At 37.9% G+C, this 26,090-nt stretch overlaps 1 protein-coding gene across 3 annotated transcripts in view; it reads right to left on the bottom strand.

Annotated features, from left to right (window-relative positions):
• Window positions 1–25,663, bottom strand: part of LOC150091123 (long-chain-fatty-acid--CoA ligase 4-like) — a 387,488-nt gene extending 361,825 nt beyond the window's left edge. For 2 of the 3 annotated variants that reach the window (XM_090374358.1, XM_090374366.1), the window contains exon 1: window positions 25,191–25,658. The gene's annotated coding sequence lies outside the window, so the exon portion shown is untranslated. Of the gene's footprint in view, window positions 1–25,190 lie in introns of all 3 variants that reach the window. The other variant, XM_090374375.1, reaches the window with a different exon arrangement.
• Window positions 25,664–26,090: the final 427 nt, after the last annotated feature.

The raw sequence follows: 26,090 nt of genomic DNA, 5'->3' as shown, positions 1-26,090 counted from the left end.
CTAGATAATGATTTAAGTTTATTTTAAACTGTGCAGTTAATTAACTAATTATTCCAAATTGTAATTATCTATATAATATGTGTAAATACACCATAGCTTACCAATAAATTTAACTACCTGAGTAGTGTAAAGGCATCGTTTGATTTTACCTCAAAATAGATATAAATATATCAAAGCTATGGAGGTCAGTGGGGAGTAGTCAGTAAAAACTTATGTATTGTAGCTACCTTCAACAACAAGATACCAAGTATTGCACTACTTCGAATAAATAATACTTCTCTAGTAGAGGAGACTACTAGTATTTATTCTCAGTGGGCACCACCACTAAGACTGCACCATTTGGCTCACTCACCAGTGGGCGGGCACCCTGATAATGGAAACATGCCATCACAGTTGTGAAGTTAATTCCACAATATGAGATGCCAAATGTCTCATTGTGGTGGTGCCCACTGTGGTTATTTATTCTCAGTGGTGGTGTCCACTGAGAATAAATAACAGTAGTCTCCTCTACTAGAGAAGAATTATTTATTCAAAGTAGTGCAATACTTGGTATCTCGTTGTGAAGGTAGCCACAATGAGATAAAATCAAACAATGCCTTTACACTACTTGGATAGTTAAATTTATGGGTAAACTGGTGTATTTATACCAATATTATATAGTTAATTTCAACCCATAACACATTATGCCTTGTTCATTTAGTCTTCCAAAGTCTATAATTACACCATATAGTGAATATACTTGCTTTAAAACCAAACTGTTGTTCTTTCCAATATGTAAATTGAAAACACCCTCCATGGAAAGCAATACCCTCATTTTCTATTTTTTTCCTTTACAACCCCTTACTATTCATCATCATTCTTCACATTGTTTTTTTTTTTTTTTTTGGCGCATCGGCTTCTGTGGCCATAATGCACCTTCCAAAGTTTTTGCATTTTACACTGATCCAAGCCCAAGGCAGGATTCAAACCCATGACCTTTGGGTTGCCAGGCAGGCACTTTACCCACCTGGCTAGCCCGGTTGGCTCACATTGTTTCAACATTCATATTCGTCAGGAGGTGTGTGTTTTTATACACATTTCTTTTTTTTTTTAAAAAGAAATGTGAATGTTAATGTCAGTTTTACATTCATTAATATGTCAGTTTTACATTCAATGTTAAAGTATCAAAGTCACTACCATTCAATTCAGTTTTACTAAAATAGTTTTACTGAAATTAAAACATGTTCAATTACCATTCAATCCATTAACTGAATCTGGTGTGGTCATCAAAATGCTTTGCCCATAAACCACTTTTTGATAAGAGAGTATGTGATATGGTTTTTGATATATTTTTTTAATTTGGATTTTTTGAATAAAACTCATTTGTTCAATATTATTGCACTATTATCTTATTTTATTATATTATTCCATTTTAGTTGTTACAATGCAATTTTTCTGTATATATGTAACAATTCAATATGCAGCTGATATACTTTGAAAATTCATGGTCCATGACTACCACTACACTGCAATTACCACTACAATTTTACAACTTTTTTTTTTTTTGTTAAATAAAGGAGAAAAGCAAAATAAGAGGATAAATGATTTTAGAATTTCACACTACTGAAAATCACATGACCCACAATAATCCTTAGCTAACATATATTAACTTAAAATTGTTAAATCTTATTGGCCTATCAAATATAAGCTTGTTAACTTAAGGTAAAATAACAAATGTCACTTTAACTTATCAGAACTATATCAGCAGAGAGAGAGATCTTGTTCCACAAACAAACTGAAGTACACTTGTCCTTTATCATCGTGGAGAAAAAGCCTCCACATAATTGACAAAAAAAAATAAGTGCTATCATGAAACTTGCAATATTAATAACAAATGCAACCATGCTGTAAAGATGATAATATCTATATTATACTAACACTGTAAGCCATGCATTACCTCTATTTCCACCCAGTGTTTTAAATCTTTAAATGCCACAAAGTGTTCATTTATTTTTTTTATTGATTGATTATATTGATAGTTTATTTTTAAAGGACACTCTTGCCTCATCCACTGTTGTTACAGCATCACCCTTTTCACAATTAGTGTTCAATGAATAACAATAGTTTATTCTGTTTTGAACTTTTAATGACAAGGAAATAACGATGGTGGTAGTCCCGCAACTTTTTCTATTTTGAACAGCAGAATTATCAGTTTTACCCTAAACCAACTAGGAGATGGGGGGGGGGGGAAGTAAAGGGCCATTTGACCTCAGCCTCAAAAAAGGGCTTGAATAGTTTTTCATACAATTTTTCCCACTCAATAATTACTGCATTTGAACTAAAGAAAGAATAGAAATGATCTGTTTAATAAATGTCTCATATTTTTGTACTATTTTGTTTTTCATACTTTTTTTTTTCATTACATCTAGAGGGCCCTCAAAACCTGAAAGTGGCTGAGAACCTCAGAATATCTGGTTTTGCCATCTAGATGATAAATTTTCTTCCTGAGTTGAAGAAATGATTCATGATGACAATACACTTTATTTAGATAGCGTGCACCCCCAGCCCACTTAAAAATTATCATGAAACAGTCAAAATGAAATTCAATGTGCTCACAATACTTAATGGTGGGAGGGATTATATCAGACAATACAGATGAGAAAACACCTGTATTGTTTTCTCATCTATTGGTGAAATGCATCATTTTAGTATGCATGTATCTTAACTATTTTAGTATACTAAAATAATTAAGAATTAAGTTAAGTTTGCTGCATACTAAAATGATGCATTGGCACTGACTTATACATCAGTTGCTCATTTAATTAATAAACAATCATTATTCAGAATAAACTAATACAACATTAAAGAGACAATTGTAACTATTTAAAATGTACTGCCTATGATGAAAAACACTGCTCTAGCAGTTACACTACTAAAACTGTCTTGAAAACTAAGGGATTCAAAATACCACGAAGGAAATGTAAAGAAAATCTATTCCAGTGATACTAAGCTCACAGATCTCTTGCTGACTGAATCCACTTAGAGATCAAGCACTTACATAAGAATACCTATCAGATTACAATTCCGAATACCACAAAAAGTTAACAGGAGCAAAGTATGGAAAAAGATGTGTCTCTTTAGGCTACTACAGACAACATATCCTAGAAATCCTGGTACTACACTCAGGATACTGGAGAATGAAAAAGACCTGGGGGTAATTGTGCCATCAGATGTTTTCAGAGAAGTGTAGACAGGCTGCCAGAGCAGCTCATGGGGTCTTGTCAGCTAAGCAAGCAAGCACTTTGCTAGCAAGAATAAGGAGGTGATTATCCCTTTGTATAAGACAATGGTCAGGCCACACCTTGAGGACTTGGATCATCATTTTAGGAAGGGGGCATACAGGTCTGGAGGCATAATTTTAGGAAAGATGTAGACTGCTGGAATCAGTACAGAGGAGGGCAACAAGATTGGTAAAGGGAACAAAAGAGTGTTACCAAGAAAGGCTTCAGTTCTGAAAATTGCAGCATCTGGAAACTTAACACCTACAAGGTGATCTCATTGAGCTTTGAATGGTTTCAGCAAGCTCAATGCAGATGGAATACTTCCTCTTGCTCAGATTATGCACTTGGGAGGGCAGGCATAAATTCAAATTGAGGAAAGACAGTTGTAGAACAGACGTACAGAAATTTGTCTTTAGCCAGCAAGTAGTTGATTAGTGGAAGAAACTTTGTCTGTTGTTGTGGAAATTATTAGCTTAAATAAATTCAAAGAACTGGACACTTTTGGAGCAAATGGAAAGTGTGGATTTTTTATTATTTTTTTTTAGCTGAAGCTGTATAAGCTTGCTTTCTTGCATCATATTCCACTACTAATGCTAAATTATGCTAAGTTTAAATACTGAAACTAAGGTGCATAACTACCAACAACACATACACCCACAGTATCACTTCTCAAAATGTTAGATCATGAAAAAAAAAAACCACCCTTGGTCACTATCAACATATGCAGTTTATATTTTTGTACATAATCATAATTAGAAATGTCATTTACTTGCTAAAAAATGCATTGTCTACAAGTAGACAAAACCAAACTCATGTATGATGCAAATGTGGTTTACAAGAATCCTGTTGAATGCAGACCTGTAGTGATCCCACAAAATCAAGGATCACCAGTGGGCAAAGATGAATATGATCCCTATTACTCTTGAGAAATATCATTTTCTTAATAAATCTAGCTTATTTCAGCTCATATAACCAAGCTACATAAGACTATTCAAGAAGCCTTACTGCAGCATAACGATCTAATACTCTATACTCTCAAATCTAATACTCTCAATAAGCTTTCCCCATGCAATTTTCCCTTGTCCATATTACTTTTTTAAAATGCCTCTAACCATTTCTACACTTTCAGTGTCACCTTGTCCTAACCAATAACCTTTGGTCTTCAATATAATTGGGATCATTCTTCTTATCCTTCCAATTTACTCCAGCATATTCAACAATTTAAAATACCAAATATAATCTAATCTGCAAATCTATAAAACATACATTCATCTCTGTTCACTTCCAGTTATCTTTCTGACAACATTGTCATCGAGCCTATTGCATACCTTGTTCCCTTCTGAAACCAAACTGTTCTTCTCCCATGTTTTCTCCATCCTTATCATCCTTCTATTTAAATTTTTAGCATTATCTTTGCTGTATGAAGTACCTACCTTATAGTTCTAAAATTTCACTGCATGGTTTCTCTTTTTCTGTTAGTTATTACTTAAAAGCTTGTTAATCTTCTAGGTGGTCTTAAAATCTTCTGACAATTCCTCCTTGCTCATAACATTAACTTGTTAATTCCTTTAAACCAGAGGTTCTCAAAGTGTCAGGTATCCTGCACTACGTGTTGTTTTCAAGAAGCACTTTTTTTAAATTTTTTTTTAAATGAAATAGTATTTTATTTCAATATTTGAGATTAAATGCACTGAAGTATATTTATAAAAGTACATATAGTCATAACTGAATTTTGACAAATCTGTTTAATTGCACCTGTTCTGGAAGGAGAAATGATATTCATGAATTAATTTAAGGAAGGGGATGTAAGCTATAAAAAGGATGCAAGGTTTGAAAACTTAAGTTCAGTTCCTCTAATAACCTCCAACTTCACCAGAAGTCTAAAAATATCTAAAGTCTCATTTACCTTCATTTCCTCATGCTGGGATTATCTCTCCATTATAACCATCCCCAAGCTCGCTTAATTCTTCATTCCTACATAAAGAAATTAATCATCCTCTTTCTGCCACTTGTGTGACCACACTGTCTTCCCCTTATCTTCTCTGGTTTTCTTAGCTTTCAAATTCCTTCCTTTTATAATAGACTAAACTCCTTCCTTTTTCTCCATGTTCATATTCCCCACATACATTAAATGTATGTGGAAAATGAAAAATTCCTGGGAGTAATTGTGCAATTCAATATGAAATTCTCCATCAGATATGAAGTTTTCTGAGACGTGTAGACAGGCTGCCAAGACAGCTCATGGGGTTATGTCAATTATATTCAGAAATTTTTGCTGGCAGGGATTAAGAAGGTAATTATGCCTTTGTACAAGGCCATGGTTGGGCCATATCATGAGTACTGTATACAGGTCTGGAGGCCTCACTTTGGGAAGTGATGTAGAACTGATGGAATGAGTCGAGAGGACAACCAGATTGGTGAAGGGAACAATGGGGCACTCTTACCATGAAAGAGCTTCAGTTCTGCAAATTGCCGCATCTCAAGACTAAGATGTAAGGAGAGTGAGGAAATGAGGCAACTCAGCATTATGGGCCTATATTAGAACTTGAAGGACAGGGTGGATGCCCTCGAAGGATATAAATTGAGGGGCACATCAAGCTCTCAGCTGCCCACATCAATGCCAGAGCTTGCACTTAATCATCACGCAACACAGTGGAAACTCTCAAGGCAGCTGAGAGATTGCCTTAAGGGTTGCCACTGTGTTGTGTAAAGGGAAGGGTTTTTGCTTTCGTAAAGGTGACTACGGTGATCTGAGACAGTATTTAAATTCTATCTGATGGGAACAACTGATGTTACCAACAGCAATTTCAAAATGGGAAGCATTCAAAGAACTTATCTTGGAAGCTACTAGGCTTTACATACCAACTAAGAAATATTGTTCAATGTTTAGGCAAAAATGGATGTCAGATGAACTAATGAGACAAGTGGCAGAGAAGAAAAATGCATGGGATACATAAATTAATGGGTGACATGGAAATCTATGATATCGATGGGTCAACTGTTGATGATCCTGCTCAGGTAGCTAACAAACTAAATGAATATTTTGCATCAACATTTACACAAGGAGTTATTCAGCAAGGTGAATGCCAAAGGTGTATTCAACTCTGGTAGTAAGCTAGAGAATCTTGTAATAACTAAGAGTAAAGTGTAGGAGAAATTGTTGAAGATAAAAACAAGGCACCTGGGGTGGATGAGATCTATCCAGTTATATTAAAGGAGGCAGCAAAGGAAGTAAGCAAACCCAAATTATGAGAGCTTCCTTGGACTCAAGGGAGGTACTCACAGATTGGAGATTTGCAAATGTGACCCCAATTCACAAAAGAGGATCAAAGGCTGACCCAACTAATTATAGACCTGTGAGTTTAACTTCTGTTCCAGGAAAATTAATGGAGGCACCGGTTAAAGAAGCACTGCAGGATCATCTAGACAATACATCAGTAATAGCTCGGACACGGCATGGTTTTGTTAAGGGGAAGTCTTGCCTGACCAATTTAATTGGGTACAATGATGCAGTCACAAAAGAACTGGATGCAGGGAATAACTTTGATATTATATACTCGAATCTTAGAAAGGCTTTTGATACTGTTGCACATGTAAGACTGCTGACCGGGCTAGCCAAGTAGGTAAAGTGCCTGCCTGGCAACCCAAAAGGTAATGGGTTTGATTCCCACCTCAGGCTTGGTTCACAGTAAAATGCAAAAACATTGGGAGGTGCAATATGACCATAGAAGCTGATGCGTCAACAACTAACAAAAAAAAAAAAAAAACATGGAAGACTGCTGCACAAATTGGAGCCGTGTGGCATTGGAAGCAAACTGCTGCTATGGATAAAGAAGGTGGTTGAGGGGGAGAAGACAGAGAATGGTAATCAATGGACACTGCTCATCGTGGACTAATTTTATCAGTGGAGTCCCGCAGGGTTGGGTCCATTATTGTTTTCTGTATTTATAAATGATATTGATGATGGTATATCAAGCTTAATGTCCAAGTTTGCAGACTATACGAAGGTTGGCAGGGTTGTCAAGGACAATACTGACACTATGCTGCTGCAACAGGATCTGGAAAGGTTGAGCAGATGGGCTGAGAGGTGGCAAATGAAGTTGAACATTGACAAATGTAAAGTACTACATATGGGAAACAGCAACCCCCAGAGCAACGTATCAACTCTGTGGTACTACACTGACAGTGGTAGAGAATGAAAGGGACCTGGGTTAGTTGTGCAGGCAGATATGAAGTTCTCTGAGCAATGCAGATGAGTTGCAAGAGTAGCTCATGATGTATTGTCAATGATATATAGGAATTTTTCTAGCAGGGATAAGGAGGTGATTATTCCCTTGTATAAGGCAATGGTCAGGCCACACCTAGAGTACTGTATACAAGTCTGGAGGCCTCATTTCAAGAAGGATGTAGAGCTGCTGGAACGAGTACAGAGAAGGGGAACAAGATTAGCTAATGGAACAAAGGGGTGCTCGTACGAAGAAAGGCTCAAGTTTTGCAAATTACAGTGTCTGGAGACTAGGCACCAGCGAGGTAATCTGATGGGGGGGGGGGGGTATAAAGCCTTGAATGGTTTGAGCATGCTCAATCATTACTACGTTGGCATTCGAGGTGAGCGGACGCGTTTAGACAGGGCTCCTCAGTTAAGTGGTTTACTTTTGGATAGTGCTTTTAAATATTTGATTTATTTAGATATTGTTGGATTATTTTGTTATAGGTTTTCCTGTAACTGTTTGATTTTAATAATATTATAGATATAATTTTTTAAAGTTACTTTCATTGATATTTATTTAATTTTATAATGGTAGTTACGAGATCTGCCTTAAACACGTCACAGGGTATCGTGACTCACACGGAAATAGCAGATGGCAATTTACGGGCGATTCATGATTTAATCCGTTGAGGTAATAAAGATAGGTGGAGCAGAACCAGGGTATGTCTGCTGGGAGCAACTATTGATGATGTCACCAACAGATTGTCAGATTTTAAAGGGGGTAAAGAAAATATTATTATTCATGTGGGGACAAATGATATTAAACGTACACGATCTGACGATTTGTTGGAAAAATACAGGGCCATGCTGAGGAAATGTCGCGAGCTAGGCCATAATGTCTATGTGTCTGCAATTCTGCCCAGACACGATAGGAGGGATTATATGTTAAGAGCCTTGTGGATTAACTCAAGACTTGAAGGAATCTGCTAGGCTTTAGGGGGTAAATTTCTATCAGCATGGCCCACACTTGTAGGTAGAAGGAATTTGTTTTGTAGAGATGGGATACACTTAAACAAAGGTGGTGCAAAAGTTTTTGCCAGTATTATTGAGGATACCTTAAAGGTTCAGGGAAACTGCTAGTTAGGGGAGGGATGTGGGTAATACTGACACGCATTTATCTGATAATATTGGTCAATGTAACTCTTGCACATACCTTAAGAGTTCTTATCTGTTACCCCAACTGGACGTATTATCTAGATGTTTTGAGGGCAAAGAAGTTTTACGTGAGCGGGTAGCTAATATCAGGGAAGAGAGCCTAAAAAACTTCAAGGGTTGTGTTAGGGTTGTTAAATATACAAGAACATTAAATCTTAATTGTTTATACAGTAACATTAGAAGTGTCGTCAATAAAATGAGCAAATCCGAACTGCTGGTTAAAACAAGTAACGCGGACATAATAGGGCTTACAGAGATGTGGTGACACGCGGAAATTGGGGATGAGTTTCAGTACGGCTTTTATAATGTATTTAGAAAGGATAGGTTAGATAGAAGGGGTGGTGGGGTAATGCTTCTTATCAGAAGCAGCCTCAGTGCGACGATAGCTTTGCCGGATTCAGACATTTCACATGCTAGTATAGAGTCTGTATGGTGTGAGATAGTTGGAAACAAAGGTATAATGCGAGTAGGAGTAATCTACAGACCAGGTGAATGTGAAGATTATGACAAAAGCCTCTACATGCAAATGGAATGGGCAAGTAAGCATCAATGCCTTATTATGGGCAATTTCAATTTGCCTCTAATTGATTGGAGTAAATGGGAAGGAAACTCGACATGGGGAACAAAATTTTTAAATCAACTAGATGACTGTTATTTGTATCAACATGTCAGGGAAAGTACTAGAGAAAAGAATATCCTAGACCTCATCATCACACATGAATCAGATGACATAAAAGGGCTGACAGTAGAGGAACCAGTAGCAGGAACTGATCACTGAGTTCTACGGTGGATGATGACGAGAAAGGTAGCAGAAGTAAAAGGCAAAGGAATGGGTTTTAATTTCAGAAAAGGAAATTACGATGCCTTAAGTTACTGCATGGCCTCTATTAACTGGGTAGATATCGTGCAGAGAACGAATACAATTGAACTGTGGTACGCTTTTAAAACATTAATTACAGATGCCTTGAATGCGTATATACCATTAAAAAAAAATACTCCACGAGAAGGGTTCCAAGTTGGATGAATAGTGAAGTTGCCGCATTACTTGAGCAGAAAAAGGTGGCATGGAAATGTTACAGAGCAATAAAAAGTACTGAAGCCTATAACACGATGATGTGTAATAGAGCACGGTGATATGTAATAGAGCCACAGAAAAGGTTCGACAGGCAAAGGCAGTTTATGAGAAATCACTAGCAAACAGAGCAAAGAGGGGGGATAGAGAATTCTTCACATATATAAATGCCAAGAAGAGCAGGACAAACCAGATCGGACCTTTACGTAATGGAAAGGGGATAGTATTAAATACACCAGCTGCCGTTGCAGATGAACTCAACAGTTATTTTGCATCGATATTTACAAATGAAAAGCCTTTTGTGGCAATGGGAAGAATTGTGGCAGCGAAGTTAAAAAAAAATATGTAATTAATGATATTGAAATTTCGCAAGATTATTTAATGAAAAAACTTTCGAGCCTACGGGCCAGTAAGGCTCCTGGAGTTGATGGAATATACCCTATAATCTTAAGGGAGGCGGCAAGTGAGTGCATTGAACCATTGAGGCTAATTACGCAAGCATCACTAGACTCTGGGGAGACTCCCTTGGATTGGAAAAGTGTAAATGTATCTCCCATACATAAGGGTGGCTCTAAAAGTGAAGTTGGAAATTATCGACCTGTCAGTCTGATTTCAGTAGTAGGGAAAATCATGGAGGCAATGATCAAGGGTGGAATTCAGGATCATTTGTATCAAATTGAAATTCTCAAGGATACTCAGCATGGTTTTGTAAAGGGAAAATCATGTTTAACAAATCTGGTTCGCTATTTCGAAAGGGTCACTCAGGAGCTGGATTTAGGGAATAATTTCGACATTGTTTATTTAGATTTCAGCAAAGCTTTTGACTCAGTCCCACATGAGCGGTTGCTTTATAAGCTGGAACAGGTTATATCCTTAGATGGACAGAAGGATGGCTTCAGGGCAGGAGGCAGAGGATTGTGATAAATGGCTGTTCCTCAGATTGGGTTGATGTAAGAAGTGGGGTTCCCCAAGGATCAGTATTAGGGCCACTGTTGTTTTTAATTTTCATAAATGACATTGATGAAGGGATAGAGGGCGTGATGTCTAAATTTGCAGATGATGTTAAAATCTGCAGAGTAGTTAATGATCACTGTCAAGCTGAGCTTCTTCAGAGAGACCTAGATAGACTTCAAGAATGGTCAGAAAAATGGCAGCTGTGCTTTAATCCAACAAAGTGTAAGGTATTACACCTGGGAAACAGTAATCCCAAAAAAACTTATTCACTTGGTGGAGTTCAACTAAACCCAGTACTGGAGGAAAGGGACTTGGGTGTTACGATACGGTCAGACATGAAATTCTCTGAGCATTGTAAACAGGTTGCAAGGAAGGCCCATGGTGTCTTATCGATGATCTATCGAACTTTTGCAAGTAGAGATAGGGACGTGATAATCCCATTATACAAGGTTTATGTTAGACCACACTTGGAATACTGTGTTCAAGTATGGAGACCGCACCTAAAGAAAGACATCGAGCTTCTTGAAAGGGTGCAAAGAAGGGTAACTCGCCTGGTGAGATCGGCAAAAGGACGTCCTTATGAAGAAAGACTTCGAATATGTGGGTTGCAGAGTTTGGAAACTAGACACCCTAGAGGAGATTTGATTGAGGTGTTTAAGGCTCTGAGAGGCATCAGTAAAATGAATGAGGACAAAAATTTAAGATTATAAATGATGCTATAACTAGGGGACATAAATTCAAGTTACGGGGGGGGAAATGATTAGATTGGAATGCAGGAAGTTTTATTTTAGCCAGCGAGTTATAAATTACTAGAATAAGTTGCCTTCATCTGGATAGTACTTTCGGGTACGGGAAGCGCATAGGATGATAGGTTTAAATTTCCTTTTTATTTTATTTATTATTATTTTTTTTTTTTTTTGGCTGTTGCAGCATAAGCCATAGGCTTTCTTGCACCATGCGGCCATTACTAATACTAATGCCGATGGGATTCTTCCTCTTGCTCAGAATAACCACCTGGGAGGGAATAAATTCAAATTGAGGAAAGACAGATGTAGGATAGATGTGCAGAAATTTGCCTTTAGCCAGTGGGTGGTTGGTTGGTGGAATAGACTTCCATCTCTTGTTGTGGAAGTTGATAGCCTAAATAAATTTAAGGGTCGGCTGGACAGTTATTTCAAATGAATGGAGGGATGAAATGGAAGTTTTGTTTTTTTTTTTGGCTGATGCTGCATAAGCTTGCTTTCTTGCATTATATGCCTCTACTAATGCTAAAGTAATGCTTCTCCAGTGGAGAAGGCTAATGTTACTTATTCTCAGCAGGACACTAATGAGTATGCTGCTGCAACAGGATCTAGAAAAGTTGAGCAGATGCCTCTCGGTCTCTGCTCAACTTTTCTAGATCATGTTGTTTGACAAATGTAAAGTACAGTACTGTCTAGATCTTTGACAAATGTTTGACAATTTCTAGATCTTTGACAAATGTCAAGTACTGCCTATGGGAAGTGGCAACCCCAGAGTAACGTATCAATTCTGTGGTACTACACTGACAGTGGTAGAGAATGAAAAGGAGCAGGGTGGGGGGGGTGTAATTGTGCAGGCAGATATGAAGTTTTGTGAGCAGTGTCTGCAAGAGTAGATCAGTGTCTTGTCAATGATATACAGGTATTTTTCTAGCAGGGTTAAGGAGGTGATTATCCCCTTGAATAAGGCAATGGTCAGGCCACACCCAGGTCTGGAGGCCTCATTTTAAGAAAGATGTAGAGCTGTTGGAATGAGTACATAGAAGGGCAACAAGATTAGTGAATGGAACAAAGGGTTGCTCTTACGAAGAAAGGCTTAAATTTTGCAAATTAGCATTTGATGCAAGAAAGCAAGCTTAGGCAGCATCAGACAAAAAAAAAATAAATAAATAAAAAAAAAAACTAAATAAATAAAAAATAACCACTTCCACTTCACCCCTCTGTTCGTTCGAAATACCTGTCCAGCTGAGCCTTAAACTTATTTAGGCTATCAACTTCCACGACAAGGGATGGAAGTCTATTCCACCAACCAACCACCCGCTGGCTAAAGGCAAATTTCTTCACGTCTATCCTACATCTGTCTTTTCTCAATTTAGGCCCTCTCAGGTGATTATTCTGAGCAAGAATCCCATTAGCATTGAGCAGGCTCAAGGCCATTCAAGGCTTTATACCTCTATCAGATCACCTTGCTGGTGCCTAGTCTCCAGACAGTGTAATTTGCAAAACTTAAGCCTTTCTTTGTAAGAGCACCCCTTTGTTCCATTCACCAATCTTGTTGCCCTTCTCTGTACTCATTCCAGCATCTCTGTATCCTTCTTGAAATGAGGCCTCCAGACCTGTATACAGCACTTTAGGTGTGGTCTGACCATTGCCTTATACAAGGGAATAATCACCTCCTTAATCCCTGCTAGAAAAATTCCTATATATATCATCAACAATACACCATGAGCTACTCTTGCAGCCCGTCTGCACTGTCCAGAAAACTTCATATCTGCCTGCACAACCACCACCAGGTTCCTTTCATTCTCTACCACTGTCAGTGTAGTACCACAGAGTTGATACGTTACTCTGGGGTTGCTGTTTCCCATATGTAGTACTTCACATTTGTCAATGTTAAACTTCATTTGCCACCTCGAAACCCATCTGCTCAACCTTTCCAGATCCTGTTGCAGTAGCATAGTGTCAGTAGTGTCCTTGACAACCCTGCCAACCTTCGTATCGTCTGCAAACTTGGACATAAAGCTTGATATACCATCATCAATATCATTTATAAATACAGAAAACAATAATGGACCCAATACTGAACCCTGAGGGACTCCACTAATAACATTAGTCCACGATGAGCAGTGTCCATTGTTTACCACTCTGTCTTCTCCTCCTCAACCACCCTTTTATCCATAGCAGCAATTTGCCTCCAATGCCACACTGCTCCAATTTGTGCAGCAGTCTTCCATGTGCAACAGTATCAAATGCCTTTCTAAGATCCAAGTATATAATAACAAAGTTATTCCCTGCATCCAGTTCTTTTGTGACTGCATCATAGTATCCAATCAAATTGGTCAGGCAAGACTTCCCCTTAACAAAACCATGCTGTGTCAGCTATGACTGAAGTCTTGTCTAGATGATCCTGCAGTGCTTCTTTAACCAGTGCCTCCATCAATTTTCCAGGAACAGAAGTTAAACTCACAGGTCTATAATTATTTGTGTTGCCCTTTGATCCTCCTTTGTGAATTGGGGTTACATTTGCACAAATCCAGTCCATGGGTACTTCCCCTGAGTCCAAGGAAGCTCTCATAATTATGGCTAAGGGTTTACTTACTTCCTTTGCTGCTTCCTTAAACATAACTGGATAGGCCCCATCCACAACAGGTGCCTTTCTTGCATCTAACTTCAACAATTTCTCCTCCACTTTACTCTCAGTTATTACACAATTCTCTAGCTTACTGCCAGAGTTGAATACACCTCTGGCATTCCCCTCGCTGAGTAACTCCTCATATGTGAATGTCGATACAAAATATACATTCAGTTTGTTAGCTACCTGAACAGGATCATCAACAGTTGCCCATCGATATCAAGTGGACCAATCTGATTCATCCCCTTCCTTCCAGAGTTTACATAAGTAAAGAACTCTTTGCTGTTTTTCTTTGCATCCCTTTCCAAAGGTTTCTCATAATCTGCCTTCACCTGCCTAACTTCCTTTGTAACTTGGTTACAGATCAACTTTTATCTATCATAGGCTTCTATGTCACATGTTAATTTGTATGTATCCCATGCATTTTTCTTCTCTGCCATATGTCTCATTAGTTCATCTGACATACACTTAGGCCTAAACCTTGAACAATATTTCTTAGTTGGTATGTAAAGCCTAGTAGCTTCCAAGATAAGTTCTTTGAATGCTTCCCATTTTGAATTTGCTGTTGGTAACATCATCAGTTGGTCCCACTGTATAGAATTTAAATACAGTCTCAGTCCATCGTAGTCGCCTTTACGAAAGCAATAACCCTTCCCTTTACCCCTAATGGTAGTTACCTCTTTGAGTAACTCCCACTTCAGCACACTGTGATCACTGCCACCTAGTGGTTCATTTACCTGCAGATTCTTAATGTATGAAGAATCACTACTGATAATCAAATCAAGAGTATTACTCTCGAGTTGCCTCCCGAACATGCTGATGTAGAAAACAATCATCCAATAAATCCACAAAAGCCTTGCTAGTGTGTGAGTGACCAGCCCCCAAATTCCAGTAAATATCTGGGAAATTAAAATCTCCCCATTATAAGACTGATTTACTGGCCCACTCTATTTCCCCGTACAGTTTCTTATTATACTCATCAGAGTCATTAGGCCTATAGCACACTCCTCTACTCTCAATTTTGATCTCCCAATGCTTATGTCACACCAAACTGACTCTACACTGCACTGTCCAGCAATGTCCACTGGCTTCACTTCCTTGGATTTTATGTATTTCTTAAATAATAGCATAAACCCTCCTCCCTTCCTATCCTGTCTGTAGACATTGTACTCCCCAAATTCCAGTTCTGCATTCCTTATATCTGTGTGACACCACGTCTCTGAAATCCCTACAATATCTGCCTTCGATGTTTTGAGCAATATCTCAAATTTATTTACTAGACTCCTAGCCTTGGTGTACACGCAAGTATACATGCACCTGTTCTTTTTCGTAGATACCCTAACACAACCTATGTGTTTATTTGTACTCCAATGATTCCCAGCAGTCTCTGAACTATCCTGCATCTTATTTTCCAGGCTGCAGCTCCTTCCAATAGAAGCAGTGCAAGAATCACTTTCACCTCTGCCAGTGGCTACTGTTAATCTATTAGTCCTTGTATCACCCCAATCTAGCAGTTTTCCGACTCACCTAACACTGCCTCGATAACATCAGCAAACATTCTTGCACCCTTTCTATTTAAGTGTATTCCATCCCTGTAGAAGCAGTCTCTCCTGTTAACAAGTACAGACCAGGCTGAAAAAAATTTCTACCCCTTGAGCCCTGCACAATCATTCCAGGTTGATCGACAGGGCTCTCATCGTACAGTCCCTCCTATCGTGTCTGGGCAGAATTGCAGACACTTTCAAATTCAACCCTAATTCACGGATTTTTTTTCAAAAGTGACCTGTACTTATTAAGTAATTCCGCCGGTCTCCTACTCTTAATATCATTAGTGCCAACGTGTACAGCTATATCATTTTTTGTGCCCTTAAAAGATGATATCCACTGGAGACTAGGCACCTGCAAGGTGATCTGATTGAGGTGTATAAAGCCTTGAATGGTTTGAGCATGCTGAATGCTGATGGAATTCTTCCTCTTGCTCAGAATAATCCTTTGAGAGGACATAAATTCAAACTGAGGAAAGACAGATGTAGGATAGATGTGCAGAAGTTTGCCTTTAGCCAGTGGGTGGTTGGTTGGTGGAACAGACTTCCATCCCTTGTTGTGGAAGTTGATAGCCTAAATAAATTTAATGCTGAGCTGGACAGGTACTTGGAAAAAATGGAGGGGTGAAATGGGAGTGTTTTTTTTTTTTTTTATTTGGCTGATGCTGCATTAACTTGCTTTTTTGCATCATATGCCTCTACTAATGCAAACAAATTGCAATAGTTACTCAGGAAGTTAGTATGCTTAGGCAGAGTATGAAAATTCCTAACAAGGAATTCTTCTCTTATGTTAGCAGTAAGCGGTCTGTCTGCGCAGCAAAAGCCTCAGGTGTCCTTGCACCATATGGCTAATAATAACAACAGGAAAGAAATAAACAATATTGGTTCACTTGATATCTGTAAAACAGTATCGATGATCCTGAACTGGCTACTGACAATAAGCTGAATAAGTATTTTGTAACCAATTCATGTGAGGAGTTGAATATATCAGTGTTATAGCTAATACTAATTAAGAGTTGAATGATTTTATAATAACTGAGAAGGGACAAGAAGTAAAGTAATTACAATTAAAAGGCACCTGGAGTTCATGGAATCTATCCAATTGGTGAAGGAAGCAGCAAAAGATGAAACACACCTTTGCTATTCGAGAATAAAAGAGATCGAAGGTGTCTCCCTATTGACAAAGTTAGCTCAAATGGTAAAATCAGCAACTACAGACCCATAAGTTGAATTATGTTGGGAGAGATTATCAGATCCTCAGTTAAAGATAATGCAATATAAGGACCAAACACATGATGTAATTAAGGTAATCACAGCATGTCTCTGTTGAAAGCAGATCATATCTAGACAAATCTGATTAGTTACTATGAGGCTGCAGTAAACACACACTGGAAAGTCGAAATAAATCTCACATAATTTAGTTAATTTTCAGTAATGCTTCTGATACAACAGGAATGATTGCTGTATAAACTGGAGCGTGTGGCATTAATGGGAAGTTATTGCTATTGATAAAGGGATGGTTGGTTAGGTGGTAGTAAATAGTTTAAAAATTGCTGTTACTCTACATGGACTTATGATTGGAGTCTCCCATAGGGCTTTGTTCATGGACCCTTACTGCATCTAATATTAAATAATATTCTATATCTAAAATTATTTCTTGGCTAAATGCCTAAGGGTATGAAAGCGTTGGTTCAACCAACTCTTTCATACTCTTAGCATTTAGCCAAGAAATATTTTTAGATTAAACCACACACACCATCAAGAATCTCTCATATTGCAACAACAGGGTACCTGCCCGCCAACAAGCTTCGAAACTGTGCCGTCTGGGTGGCGGTATCTGCTAAGAATAAGTAACATTAGCCTTCTCCACTGGAGAAGCATTACTTTCGCATTAGCAGAGGCATATAATGCAAGAAAGCAAGCTTATGCAGCATCAGCCAAAAAAAACCAAAAAACTTCCATTTCATTCGAAATAACTGTCCAGTTGAGTCTAAAATTTATTTAGGCTATCAACTTCCACAACAAGGGATGGAAGTCTATTCCACCAACCAACTACCCGCTGGCTAAAGGTGCACTTCTATCCTACATCTGTCTTTGCTCAATTTAAACTTATGCCCTCTCAGGTGATTATTCTGAGCAAGAGGATGAATCCCATCAAGGATGAATCCCATCAGCATTGAGCATACTCAAACCATTCAAGGCTTTATACATCTCTATCAGATCACCTCACTGGTGCCTAGTCTCCAGACATTGTAATTTGCAAAACTTAAGCCTTTCTTCCATTCACCAATCTTGTTGCCCTTCTCTGCACTCATTCCAACAGCTTTACATCCTTCTTAAAATGATGCCTCAAGACCTGTATACAGTACTCAAGGTGTGGCCTAACCATTGTCTTCTACAAAGGAAGAAATCACCTCCTTATCCCTGCTAGAAATATTCCTGTATATCATTGACAAGACACCATGAGCTACTCTTCCAGCCTGTCTGCACTGCTCAGAGAACTTCATATCACCTGCACAATTACCCCCATGTCCTTTTCATTCTCTACCACTGTCAGTGTAGTACCACAGAGCTGATACGTTACTCTGGGGTTGCTGTTTCCCATATGTGGTACTTTACATTTGTCAATGTTGAACTTCATTTGCCATTCTCTCAGCCAATCTGCTCAACCTTTCCAGGTCCTGTTGCAGCTGCATAGCTTCAGTAGTTTCCTTAACAATCCTGCCAACTTTTGCATTGTCTGCAAACTTGGACATGAAGCTTGATATACCATCATCAATATTATTTATAAATACAGAAAACAATAATGGACCCAACACTGAACCCTGAGGAACTCCACTAATAACATTAGTCCACGATGAACAATGTCCACTGATTAGCACTCTGTCTTCTCCCCCTCAACCACCCCTTTATCAATAGCAGCAATTTGCCTCAAATGCCACACTGCTCCAATTTGTGCAGCAGTCTTCCATGTGCAACAGTATCAAAAGCCTTTCTTAGATCCAAGTATATAATATCAAAGTTATTCCATGCATCCAGTTCTTCTGTGATTGCATCGTAATATCCAATCAAATTGGTCAGGCAAGACTTCCCCTTAACAAAACCATGCTGTGTCTGAGCTATAACTGAAGTCTTGTCTAGATGATCCTGCAGTACTTCTTTAATCAGTGCCTCCATTAATTTTCCTGGTACAGAAGTTAAACTCACAGGTCTATAATTAGTTGTCAGCCTTTGATCCTCCTTTGTGAATTGGGGTCACATCTGCACATCTCCAGTATATGGGTACCTCCCCTGAGTCCAAGGAAGCTCTCATAATTATGGCTAAGGTTTGCTTACTTCCTTTGTTGCCTCCTTTAATATAACTAGATATATCCCATCCACCCCAGATGCCTTTCTTGTGTTTATCTTCAACAATTTCTCCTCCATTTTACCCTCAGTTATTACAAGATTATCTAGCTTACTGCCAGAGTTTAATACACCTCTGGCATTCCCCTTGCTGAATAACTCCTCATGTGTGAATGTCGATGCAAAATATTTATTTAGTTGGTTAGCTACCTGAGCAGGATCATCAACAGTTGAACCATTGATATCAAGTGGACCAATCTGATTCATCCCCTTCCTTCTAGAGTTTACATAAGTAAAGAACTCTTTGCTGTTTTTCTTTGCATCCCTTGCCAAAGATTTCTCATAATCTGCCTTCGCCTGCCTAAAGTCCTTAGTAACTTGGTTACAGATCAACTTATATCTATCATAGGCTTCTGTGTCACGTGTTAATTTATATGTATCCCATGCATTTTTCTTCTCTGCCTTTTGTCTCATTAATTCATCTGACATCCATTTAGTGCTTAAACCTTGAACAATTTCTTAGTTGGTATGCAAAGCCTAGTAGCTTCCAAGATACGTTCTTTGAATGCTTCCCATTTTGAATTTGCTGTTGGTAACATCATCAGTTGGTCCCACTGCATAGAATTTAAATACTGTCTCAGACCATCATAGTCGCCTTTACGAAAACAATAACCCTTCCCTTTACCTCTGATGTTAGTTACCTCTGAGTAAATCCCACTTCGGCACACTGATCACTGCCACCTAGTGATTCCTCTATCTGCAGATTCTTAATGCATGAAGAATTACTACTGATAATCAAATCAAGAGTATTACTCCCTAACATGCTGATGTAGAAAACAATCATCCAATAAATCCACAAAAGCCTTGCCAGTGTGTGAGTGACCAACCCACAAATTCTAGTCAATATCTGGGAAATTAAAATCCCCATTATAAGATTCTGATTTACTGGCCCACTATTTCCCTGTACAGTTTCTTATTATACTCATCAGAGTCATTAGGCCTATAGCAAACTCCTACTCTCAATTTTGATCTCCCAATGCTTATGTCACACCAAACTGACTCGACACTGCACTGTCCAGCAATGTCGACTGGCTTGACTTCCTTGGATTTTATGTATTTCTTAACTAATAGCATAAACCCTGTAGATGTACTCCCCAAATTCCAGTTCTGCATTCCTTATATCTGTGTGACACCACGTCTCTGATATCCCAACAATATCCACCTTTGATGCTTTGAGCAATACCTCAAATTTATTTAACAAATTCCTAGCATTGGTGTACACGCAAGTATACATGCACCTGTTCTATTTCTTAGCTACTCTAACACAAACCATGTGTTTACTTGTACTGCAATGACTCCCAGCAGTCTCTGAAATATCCTGCATCTTGTTTTCCAGGCTTCTGCTCAATGTAATAGAAGCAGTGCAAGAATCACTTTCACCTCTGCCACTGGCTTCTGTTAATCTATTAGTCCTTGTATCCCCCCCAAGCTAGCAGTTTTCTGACCCACCTAACACTGCCTCAATAGCATCAGCAAATATTCTTGCACCCTTTCTATTTAAGTGTATCCCATCCCTGTAGAAGCTGTCCCTTCTCTTAACAAGTACAGACCAGGTTGGAACCCGACTAGGCACCTGCAAGGTGATCAGAGGTGTATAAGCCCTTGAATGGGTTGAGCACGCTGAATTCTGATGGGATTCTTTCGTTTCCTCAGATTACGAACCTAAGGGGGCATAAATTCAAATTGAGGAAAAAGCTGTACATTAGATGTGCAAAAATTTGCCTTTAGCCATCAGGTGGTTAACTGCTGGAACCAGCTTTCATCTGTCGTTGTGGAAGTTGATAGCTTAAATAAATTCAAGGAACTGAACAAACATTTAGAGAGTGGTTGTGTGAATTTTTTTTTTTTTGGCTGATGCTACATAAGCTCATACACTTGCATCACATGCCTCTATTACTATTCAAATTACTTGCTCAGGAGCAATCTGGAAAACTCGATATGGAAGCTAATGATACTGAAAATATCGAAGAATCTGAGATTATGGATGCTAGTGATACAAATCACTGTAAAGAAAATTTCCATGATCTACATGTTCAGGGTATTATGGTATCTGTTCGTTGTGCTGCAAGTTCTCTGCAGTTGGCTGTTAAAGATGTTCTGAAACTTGATGAGTTGATACTTCCCTTGACTAAAGCATGAGCAGTGGTGAAAAAACTGCAAACCCCTTCTATTCTTATACACATTAAAAGAGAAAAGTGTAGGAAACCAATACTAGACTGCAAAACCAGATGGAATTCCACTGTTAATATGTTACAATGATTTATCTGTGTCCATAAAGAAATTGCATTTGCAGCCAGTGGGTGGCAGAAGACTGAAAATATTATTAAAGTTTAGAAACCCGTTAGGGTAGCATGTAAAGTGCTGCAGTCAGAGCAGCTCACGATGACTGATTTTTACTGCACATGGATGAAATGTAAAATGGAAGTTACTGGAAAAATTGAAAATGAATTGTCATCCTTCTTGCTACGAGAAGTAAATTTGATGGAAAGCGAGACTTTTTTTTTTTAGCCTGTATGTATCTGGACCCCAGGTAACAAATATAACTAGATAATATCCAAAAACAGAAAGCTAAGGAACATTTATGTGACATTTACGATAGTTTGTGTCAGCTACAGTCTACAGTAAAAAATCCTGAAATGAAAAGTTCAGATGTAATTCCACATATTACTGTAACATCGAAAAGCTGTTATTTGAAAAAGAAACAGATAGTGGTAACAAAGAAATTCGACTCAATGGCTCATCTGAATAATTGAGAATATTGAAAGGGTACCAACAAAAACAAGTGTCTTCAGATATTGGAAATGAAGAGCTGTCACCCAGAGCTTTATCAGCTAGCCAAAGTAATCTTTGCAGTCCCTGCCACACAAGCAAGTGTAGAAAGATGCTTTTCACCATTAAAGATCATTTTGACTGATAAGAGGAGTTGTTTAGGCTCAAGGTTAATGGAGGACATTTTATTTTTAAAATTAAATAATTAATTTCAAATTACCTATGTAATCTATGTTGTTTAAGATTTCATGATCAATTTTCAAATTAAAATTATTTGGATACATTAATTTCTTATGTCCATTATCTGAGTAACTAATAATATTTAGCTTGTAATTCATGTTTGTTTCTTCTGTTCTTAAAGTTTTATTGTGATTATTTTCTGTGATTTTTTATATTTTCTGAAAATATCTGCCTTACTTAGTATTATTAAATTATATTAAAAATTGTTTGAATAATTATTTTCTTTCCAAATTAAATGTTCTCTTGTATATGTTTATGAGTACTAAATACGAGAAGAGATTAATATTCAGAGCTAATGTTTTGGTAATTTCTGCTCCTTTTTCAATCAGATTTAAAATGATTAACATGCGATTTTATCACTTGTGAAATATATTAATATAATTTACTTTTATTTAAAATAATATTTTATCCTAATATTATATTCTTCTTCATCTTCGCCTTCTTCCCACGTTTATATGGGGTCAGCATCCTAATATTTTATTATAATGTGATATTATTACTATCATTAATGAACTAAGAAACTAGACAAATTATTTGAGATGATATACTTGACTGAACCGAACAAAACCACTGGTCAAGATTGCCTTTTGAACAAGACCACAAACCAAACCACTTCAGAAATTTTTGAACTGAAGGGGTCTAAAATTTTAATTGGTTTGCAGCTCTGGTTGGAAGTGGCAAAATATACTTACGAACCAATCTTCAAGTATGACTATCAGCAGGTGCCATCCAGCTGAACAGGTAGTAGTAGTAGTAGTAGTGGCACATGATGCAAGAAAGCAAGTGTAGGAGCTTATGCAGCATCAGCCAAAAAAAAAAAAAAATCACACCATTCCCTCCAAATGCCTGTCCAGTTCCTCCTTAAATTTATTTAACCTATCAACTTCCACAACGACAGATGGAAGTTTGTTCCAGCAATTAACCACCCGCTGGCTAAAGGCAAATTTCCGCACATCTATTCTACATCTGTCCTTTCTTAATTTGAACTTATGTCCCCGTAGGTTGGTAATCTGAACAAGTGGAAGGATCCCATCAGAATTCAGCGTGCTCAACCCATTCAAGGCCTTATAGACCTCAATCAGATCACCGCACAGGTGCCTAGTCTCCAGCCACTGCAATTTGCAGAACTTAAGCCTCTCTTGGTAAGAGAATCCCTTCATTCCCCTCACCAATCGTGTTGCTCTTCTCTGTACACGCTCAAGCAAATCTACATCCTTCCTAAAATGAGGCCTCCAGACCTGTACGCAGTACTCAAGGCGTGGCCTGACCATTGCCTTATACAGAGGGACAATCACCTCCTTTTCCCTGCTAGCAAAATTCCTATATATCATTGACAAAACCCCATTACCCGCCCTAGCAGCCTGTCTGCACTGCTCAGAAAACTTCATATCTGACTGCACAATTACTCCCAGGTCTTTTTCATTTTCTACCACCTTAAGTGTAGTACCACACAGTTGGTACGTTTCTCTGGGGTTACTTCTACCCATATGCAGTACTTTGCATTTGTCAAGGTTGAACTTCAGTTGCCACTTCTTAGCCCATCTGCCCAAATTATCTAGATCCTGTTGCAGTAGCACACTGCCATTACTGTCATTAACAACCCTGCCAACCTTTGTGTCATCTGCAAACTTCGACATTAAGCCTGATATACCTTCATCAATATCATTGATAAATACACAAAACAACAGTGGACCCAACACCGAACCCTGTGGGACTCCACTAATAACATTAGTCCACGAAGAGCAGCACCCATTGATTACCACCCTCTGTCTTCTCCCACTTAACCATCCTTTTATCCATTGTAGCAACTTACCCTTAATACCATTCTGCTCCAATTTGTACAGTAGTCTTCCATGCGCAACAGTGTCAAAAGCTTTCCTGAAATCCAAGTATATGATATCAAAATTATTTTTTTCATCCAGTTCCTTTGTGACCACATCATAATAACCAATCAAATTTGTCAGACAAGACTTTCCCTTAACAAACCCATGCTGTGTTTGAATTATTGCTGCAGTCTTGTCTAGATGATCCTGCAATGCATCTTTAACCAGCGACTCCATTATTTTACCCGGAACAGAAGTTAAACTAACTGGTCTGTAATTACTCGTGTCACCCTTCGATCCACCTTTGTAAATTGGGGACACATTTGCACATCTCCAGTCCGTGGGAACCTCCCCTGAAGATAAGCAGAATATGCTTCACACAAAGTATAGCCACCAGATCTGAACTTCCTAACCAGCACTGACATTTTCGTTGATTTCCTTACCATACACTTCTTGAATGTTTAACATACCTGCAGTCACATTATTTCCTTTCTTAAATTGATGAAACATTAAATGCCTAATGTGTCCAGGCACTTCCAATTATTTTTTACATCTGGGGTATGACATGGACTGGACTACTAACCTCACAAAAATCTGCACATTGATTATGGCTAATATCCATGCAAATTTACATAGAAAAACTCCAAGTGATCTGCAAATATGTAGAAATAAAAGAAGTCTGACAATGCAAAAAAGTTATGTTACTTACTATAGGTATCCTACAAGTCCTTAATTCAATACCCACAGTGCCTCTTCCCACCCCATCTTTACTTAGTAGCTCTCTCTCTCTCTCTCTCTCTCTCTAGCTGCTATAGAAAAATTTTAAGCAATCTAAACTTGAAATCCCCCACCCTTTCCCAACCACAGCTAGTATCTTACCAAAGTGCCCTTGCTAGTACTCCACAAAAAGTAAATTTCATCTCTTTCCTCCATACAAATTTAAAACCAAGCAAAACAAGGATTCAAACCAAATCTCGATGTTGCAATGAAGCAAAATTTAACTTTGATGTACAAGAATACCACACTCATTCGATTTATATTTTAATGAATTACACTACATTTTAAGAAATTTTGATGCTGAAATTAAATTTAAGTTAAATATAAGTTAATAACGTATGGGAGAATTTATGGTAATGTTATACAATTTATAGTAATTGGAAGCTTTTCAACCGTATGCTTAACACAGAATTAAATTCCTTTAATATTAATTCTTATAATCCCATTAGTTCTGAGAACACAAAACATTTACAATTTTTAAATTTAAATGGAGGAAAAGTTTCACATAACTTATGAAACCTTTTAAAAACGAAATTTCTACATGTTTACCTTTAGTAGTCCTAGGCTGGATACTACCAGCTATTACAACTTTAAGCTTCCAGTATACAATGCACTTCAGAATTCGTAGAAAGCCATGCCACTCGAGGTAGTAGATCGAACTTTTATGAGTTACACATAAGGACCCTGTTTAGGTACAAAACGCTGCATAATATTCCAAAATACTCAAACAATAGTAAGGAATTTTCCAAAGCTCTAACTGAACTTTAACAAACGCAGCACAAATATTCAAACAGAATAAATGCGTATACACATAAGTTGGTTGAAATAATTTTAGCCTTCTCGGACATAGGATACGCATGTAAACAAATTCTTACAATTAAAATTGGGTAACGACACTAAACAGCTTCACCAGTAGAATAAGCAGATTCTAGGGAAAATTGGTTTTTCTCATGAAATTCACAGATGTAACAAATACCGAAACCAACCAAAAAAGAAACTCATCTCACCTGCCGTAAACAACTGGAATGAGGACAGAAAATGAGGCCAGCATTCTCATATATTTACAATTTTAGATGTGTGAGATAGCGCCCTCTTAACAACTTAAGAAAATAAAAAGGCTGGGTAATGCAACTCCATCATTTCTGCTAACCAGGTAGTATGCATGCATCGTTTTATTATATCTCATATTGTGAATACCTTCACAACGAGTTGCCTGGGTATTGGACTACCTCTAATAATAATTTCCCAGATATTGACTGGAATTTGTGGGTTGGTCACTCACACACTAGCAAGGCTTTTGTGGATTTATTGGATGATTGTTTTCTACACCAGCATGTTCGGGAGGCAACTAGAGGGAGTAATACTCTTGATCTGATTATCAGTAGTGATTCTTCATGCATTAGGAATCTGCAGATAAATGAACCACTGGGTGGCAGTGATCACAGTGTG

Source organism: Mastigoproctus giganteus, chromosome 1 (genome assembly GCF_048544385.1).
Source record: "Mastigoproctus giganteus isolate SK-2022 chromosome 1, ASM4854438v1, whole genome shotgun sequence".
Lineage (NCBI taxonomy): Eukaryota > Metazoa > Arthropoda > Arachnida > Uropygi > Thelyphonidae > Mastigoproctus > Mastigoproctus giganteus.
Note: the sequence above shows the minus strand (reverse complement) of the source record. Positions and strands in the feature narration are given on the sequence as shown.